The following is a 6742-nucleotide window of genomic DNA, read 5'->3' as shown; positions in this document are numbered from 1 at the left end:
TCAGTTCAGTTACTGTTTGTCATTACTGGAACATGGCAGAGAAAAAGCAGTGAGAGAAGAGACAGTCCAATATTAAAATTAAAGGTGGGAATCCTGTTCTGGTAGCCTAAAGCACCAGCTAGCCTCAGTGGCTCCTACCTCTTCAGATGACTTTTTTTTTTCCTGTTTCCAAAACTGCCTTCCTAAATACAGGCCAGATGAAAAGTGTCTGTTGTTCCCCATGGGAAAGATGAGGAAATGTCAGGATTTACATGGTGATATTTACTACTATAAATTCTGTAATGGCCATTCCAGAAACTTGATTCAGTAGTTCTCATCCCCATCAACTGAGTCTGTCTAACTACATACCCATACACCATTATGATTTCTCAGCATCTTTAGGTAATTTTTTCTTCTTTCATTACCCAACCAACTGCAAATTACTCTTTGTAATTTTCTAAGTAAAAAGCCATGTAAGGCTGGCCTTCAAGGATTAGTTGCAGTAAGGAATGCATTACCTCTCTTTAGATTTCCTTTTATGCTCATTTGAACATCTGAATAGTCAAGTTTAACAGGAGACAGCAATATATTCTTCTGAGTCCCTTTCCTTTGCCTCTCCTCTCCCACTTTCCCCCTTCAAAAGTAGAAAGGCCGAATCCTGCCAGGTTTGAATCGCTTCAGGAATGGTGCTTTGCCCTCTCAGCTCCCCAGTTCTGTCCTGAACAAACCCTGAGCTTTGCAGGTGGCTGGAACAAGTTTCTATATTATACTAGAAGAATATGCACAGAGAAAATAGCGAGGCAAGAGGAACTCAGGTACTTTTTACAGGTGTCATTATGCAGATGACATAGAAGAGCGTGACAAGAGGACGTATCTCTTCTGACTTTTTCCTTTCTTAACAACATCACCCTTAACACCTCTGCAGAGCTCAGACTTTCTCACTTTGATTCTGTCCCAATTTTATTTACCATATGTGATTCTACCTGCGTTATGAATGGAGAAATGGAAAACCCAGTGTAAACAAGGGTAACTACATTCTAGTTGAGCCTTCAGTATGCAATCTGTCCTACCTGCTTTGGTCATATATCAGGTATCCCTTCCACTTCAGATGAAGCTTGGTTTTGTATTTATCAGAACATCCAATGATACTTTGGACTCTGTAGGGATAAGGAGTGTTAAATATTTCTTCCTTGTCTAGGACAGTTTGTTTTCACTTTAGACGCTGTCACTCATGGTTCACTGGTTTTGGTAGCCTTCCCCAACACTGGCAAATTCTCCCTTAGCACGTGGCTGTCCAGGGATTAAGTGAAGCAGCAGCCAGGGGAGCCGATGTATGCTGCCCTTGGTGGGACGGGGGAAGTGGCCTTTGCACTCCTGACCTGGGGATGAGGAGCATCAGCAGGAAACGCAGCTCAGCTTTTTGCCAGCGGCTCCATGTCACCCGCGTGTCTGCTTATGCCCAGAGTTGTTTATAAACAGATCGGTCCAAATGCTGCACTGATTTGTGCCTTTTGCATTCTCAGCAAAGTCGAGTGTGAAAGTGGAATTGGTCTTATTGCAGAAGGAGTCACTGTCTCTGGTGGAGCTGCCTGGCACTTTCTCTAGTGAAATGTCTTCCATTTCTTGTGTTAAGATGGTATAATGACTCCCGTGTTTGCTGCTGATCTTTGAAATTTGGTTGGTTAATGACTTTACCATCCCACAACATGCTTCTTTCCACACTAATAGTATGGACAGATGCCCAGGCCAGGCCTAGCAGGGAACCAGGTCTGTGGGACCCATTGCCTTTGCAGTGGTGGCAAGGTGATCACAGGCTGATTTGGAAGCAGCAGCACCACAGGGGACAAAGGCAAGGCCTGCCCTCGAAAGGACATGCTGCAGCCTCCGAGGTGGAGGCAGGTGGTGAAGAGCTGGACGGACTGCCACAGGGGTGTGCTGGGACAAACTGACACCAAGAATGGTGTCAGTTGTGTGTCCTTCTTGATGACTGCAAAAGGCCTACTTAGGAATGATTCCTTTTGGAAAGAAGAAAGTCTGACCCCTGTCTCTCCCTGTAGAAGTTACCTGTGGAGTCATTTTGGTGAGATGAATGAATGCTTGTGAATGATCTTGTACAACAGATCTCACAGGAGAAGATGCTTTTAAGTGCGTTGAAATATTCCTTGGATGTAGATTTTGAGCATGATCCAAAGGAAGCCTGGAACAACACTTCAGTGGTTAAGATCAACATTAAGGTGTCTTTTATTGTTATTATTACTATTACTATTATTAATATTATTCAGGTGTCTAGATAAGTATTGAGATTTCCCAGAATAGGTACCCACCTAAAAACCATTGAAATCAAAGGAAATTAGGCACTTAGGTACTGAAGAGGATTAAAAATACCTACACGTAACTTCAAGCATCTAAATATCATTAGAAACCTGGACCAAAGTGAAGGGAGGGAAGAAAATATGCTATTTGCATATTAAGTAGGCTGAGAAGTGCTCAGAAACCTGGAATTTTGATGAATCAAAGAAAAGAGATTCTTTGGGAATTTGAATAGGATTTTTTTTCTTCTTTTTTCCCCCCCAGCAGAAAATGATGGTAATACAACAAAATTTGTAGTGCAAAATATTTTTTAAAAGCCCAACCACCCCAGTGGTTTTCACAGTAATTTGTTTCAATCAGTGGTGCTAAGAATTATTGCTATCAGTAGAAGGAATAGGCTGCTGTGCTGATATTGTTTGCTCTAAAGCAGGGCAAGAGCCACACCATTTTGATGGTAGTGATTTCATCAATGGCAGAAATACACAGCCCTGCACTCTGGTAGTGTAATTTTAAAACAGCTCTCAGTTCACCTTTAGAAATAAGCAACCAGAATTGTCTGAAATTATATATTTCCACTCTCCGTACTATTTTAACTCAGTTGGGTTCTGAGGCCGTGGTTCATGTCCTGGCTTCCTCTCGACTCAACTATTGTAATTCATTATTAAACTGTTATTTGTTTTCATTCTTTACACTGTCTGCTGCTTTACAAAGCTCAACAGCTACATTTATAATATGGAGAGCTCTGTTCCATTACATTACAACTTCCCCGTAGTATTTTTTTGGCATGTTCAACAACACATTGATTTGGGTATTTAATTCTTCGCACACTATAGATTAACCCTAATCTACATAGTGCTTTTAAGCATTTCCCAAGATTAGCAGTTTTCCTAATCTGAACTGCAATCCAAAAACAAAGTTTTAAAACTCTTTTGGTGCTTGTAACCAAAATGCTGTATCCAAGTATTGTCGAGCTTTGAGGTTCATTCCAAGTCCAAAATGGGCTCTGGATCTGGAATTTGCAAAGTCCATCTTGGTTTTGTCTGCCAATACTCTCTAGGCAGATAGGAGTTTACTTACTCCTAGAGTAAACTACGAATTCTGTTAACCCTGTATCTTTGGGTACTGTTTCATCTCTTGGAGACTTAAAAGCATTATCTGTCTTTGGGTGGCTGGGATGAGACACGTGAGTTATGTGCCCTGTACCTGGCATAGCTAACGGCAAAGAGGAAGAGACCTACAGCTCTTCTGTTGGGCTCCCTAATACCCCCTGCTATCAGTGGTTTCATTAATGAAGACAAAAGTGGTTCCTGTATGTAAATCACAATCCAGCCTCCATTTTATCTTTAAGTATGGTCACACTTGCCTCCAACCCAGTCTCAATAGGACTTGCACTCAATATTTTACTGACAAGTGCAAGACTTGATAGTACTACAGACCTTTTGCTTGTTCTTTCTGTTCGTCCTTACCTTGCTCCTTTCATTGTGAAGCTAATTCCCTTTCCTCACTGTCATCACCTGTTTCTACTGCTTCCTGTTTTTCTTCTCACAAACTATACTCTCCCTTGCTCTCCCAGCTGGTTTCCCTTCAGCTGTTCTTTCTGCCCCATCAATCCCTTCTCTTCTGCAGGTTTCCCTTTCTCTGTTTCTAATCCCCCTTTTTTAACTTTCTTTTTATTCTTCCTGCCTTCCTTCTATAGTCACAAACATTTCTCTCACTTTCCCTTCTCTCCTCTTTTCTGTTTCTTCTCTTTGCCCAGTCTTCCTCCCTGAAGTCTTTTTATTGGTGTCCGTCTCTTGAATCTCGTTCTTTCTCTTTCTTAATATGTTTTCCCATGTTTCTCACTTTTATGCCTCCTTTCTAGCTGAGATAAGCGTTCGTCCCCAGGAAATGCCCCTGTCTGGGCTTGTCCTAATGTCCCTTTGTTTTCTTCAGCTCTTGTAATCCTCAGCACACCTGTGTGCTTGAAGAAGCCATTCATCAGTAAACACAGGGCAGACAGCTCATCAGAGCAAGTTCTCTGTGTATGAATGTGCCTCCAACGTACCTTCCTCCCTCATCCACAGGGCCTCCAAAGAAACCTACCCTCGCATGAAGGCAGTGGCTGGACTAACAGGCTGGATGATACTGATATTGTTTTTCCCCATCCTCACCTTCTGCAAAACACACGGACCTCCCTATCCCCAGTACACAACTTCTTTCTGTCAGAAATTCATCGGGATTCCAGGTATGTATTTTTTGAAGTGACTGCCAATATGGTATGGTATGACATGGCACGACATGACAACATGACAACCTACAAGATATATGAGCCAAGAGGCAAGAAAGATCAATACTTGACAGTTTCGCTAACTCAGTTTTCAGAGGCTATTAGTTTTGTTTGGAGCTCACTGGCCCATAGACCTATGTTCAGCAAGTGTCATAATTTAGTCACCATACTGATTTGCTGTTCATCTCGGCCTCAGTTTTAGTAGTTTAATTGGTATAGTTACCTGTGAGCAAGATATTACCAGGACAGCATTTCAGCCTGGAGTTGGAAACTGTGGATTGTGGATGAACTTTCACATTGTGCTAATGGAAGATGTCCAGTCTTCCCTAAGCATTCGTTTTTGAGACCTCACTGCCTGTGAAGAACACTAAAGTACAAAGTTTCAGAACCTGAGAAATAATCAGAATTTTGTGAGCTTTCCTTGCTGTTAGCAGTTAACAGCAAAATGTGCAGGCAACAGGTAAATGTAATTATTCTTCTTGAAAGAGTTCTGAATGGCAAAAGAGCTACTGAACTGTCTATATGCAGATACAGACAAACAGTTACAACCTGGTTTAAGTTTGATTTGCATTCATCCACAACCATGGGTGTAGAAACAAACCCTTTTTTTTCTTTTCCACTAGAAAAGCATAATCCTGCAAATTTTTCATTACTTTTGTTTGTGGGAGCTGCTATAGGTAGGAACTTTTCAAACTCTTTTTATCCATTGTCCAAAAATTTGCTGTTCTCCCTCCATGTGCACAGAGCTATGGCACCTTTTGGGCCCTGCACAGGCATGCAAGTTCAAGTCAGTACTCTTGGTACTTTCTCTGCAAGCCTTATGGAAAAAAAAATCGGATTCATTTAAAGTCATTTCACATTTCTGTGCATGCCCTGAACATAGTGGAGTGAGTTTAAGTCTAGTGAGTAAAAAAATCTATGGTATAGGGGTTAGGGGGCAATGTTTTCTCCTGTTTTTTTGTTCTAGCTTTGTTACACTCAAGAGACTATGGCTTTTGTATAGACATCTCCAAAGCGATCAAATTTTGCAAATTGTTCAGGCACTTAGATACTTATTAGACAACATTACTAGAGCTGTTTAGAAAGGAGGAGGGAAAGAGAAAATAAGTTGTGTGTGTGTGTGAGGGGGTTCCTTGCAGCGTACTTTGGGGAAGAAATTTTTCAGCCAGTGTGGAATGGTGTGGGGAAAAAATATCCTGAATTCTGTTCATTTTTGCATTCTCCCAATCCTTTGACCACCACCTGCTAAAACTTTGGTTCCGTTTGTTACTTGTTGCATGCCATTTCTGTAGGGCTGAGTTTTAGTAGATTTTGGTCGGTACCATTCGTGTGATCAGTGGGAACATTGCATCTTGTGCTTGCCCTGCCTATCATGCACGCTCCGTGCCTGGTCCACAAAGGTAGAAAACAGTTGCAGCCTCTGTGTGAGCTGCAACGTGAGCTTTGACTGGTTTTCAAGAGGCTGCTGGGTCAGTCACAGGCTCAAATGGTGGCTGTTACAGCATGGCTATCTTACCAGATTGGTACTGGGAAAGCACCAGGACGAGCATGTTTCTGATATTTACAAAGAGACATGTTCGGCATCTTTTCTTAATGTCATACACAAGTGATATACAGGGCATTTATTGTGAATTCCACCAGCATGTCATGAAGTTACATGCGATGCGAGCATGCTAATGCTGTCTTATGCCACCAACGTTGTTCTTATGAGGTTGTAATGTGATTTTCCTGACATCTCCTGAAGTGGTAGCCCTGCTGAGCAAACTTTCAAAGGTGGATAGAAATGTATGTTTGCACATCAAAATAGGCAATTTATTTCACAAACAGGCACCGAGGTGTCCAGTTATCCATTTTGCTTATGCAAATACCAGTTTTCACAAGCACAACAGCTGTGCCTGCCCTGTGATAATTTCCATAAGGTAGCGGATTGATAACTGAAGGAGACATGCCTTATGATAACACCTGGGGAGCGTTTCTGGGGGACGTGTTTTGCCAGTACAAGAAGCGTGAGGGCAGTAATGGCACTTAGGCTCACAACTGGAGTGGTGCAAAACTTGCATTGTGAAATCTGAAGCTGGGGCCAGTTTTGTGAGAAAGGTCGTGACCTGGATTCAGGGTGAAGACTGTGAACCCCTGGGCCATGCTATGTCCATGTTGATTTGGGGTGTGATGTATACAAAGCCTTCC

This window comes from Nyctibius grandis, chromosome 4 (assembly GCF_013368605.1).
Source record: "Nyctibius grandis isolate bNycGra1 chromosome 4, bNycGra1.pri, whole genome shotgun sequence".
Taxonomy (NCBI): domain Eukaryota; kingdom Metazoa; phylum Chordata; class Aves; order Nyctibiiformes; family Nyctibiidae; genus Nyctibius; species Nyctibius grandis.
Note: the sequence above shows the minus strand (reverse complement) of the source record.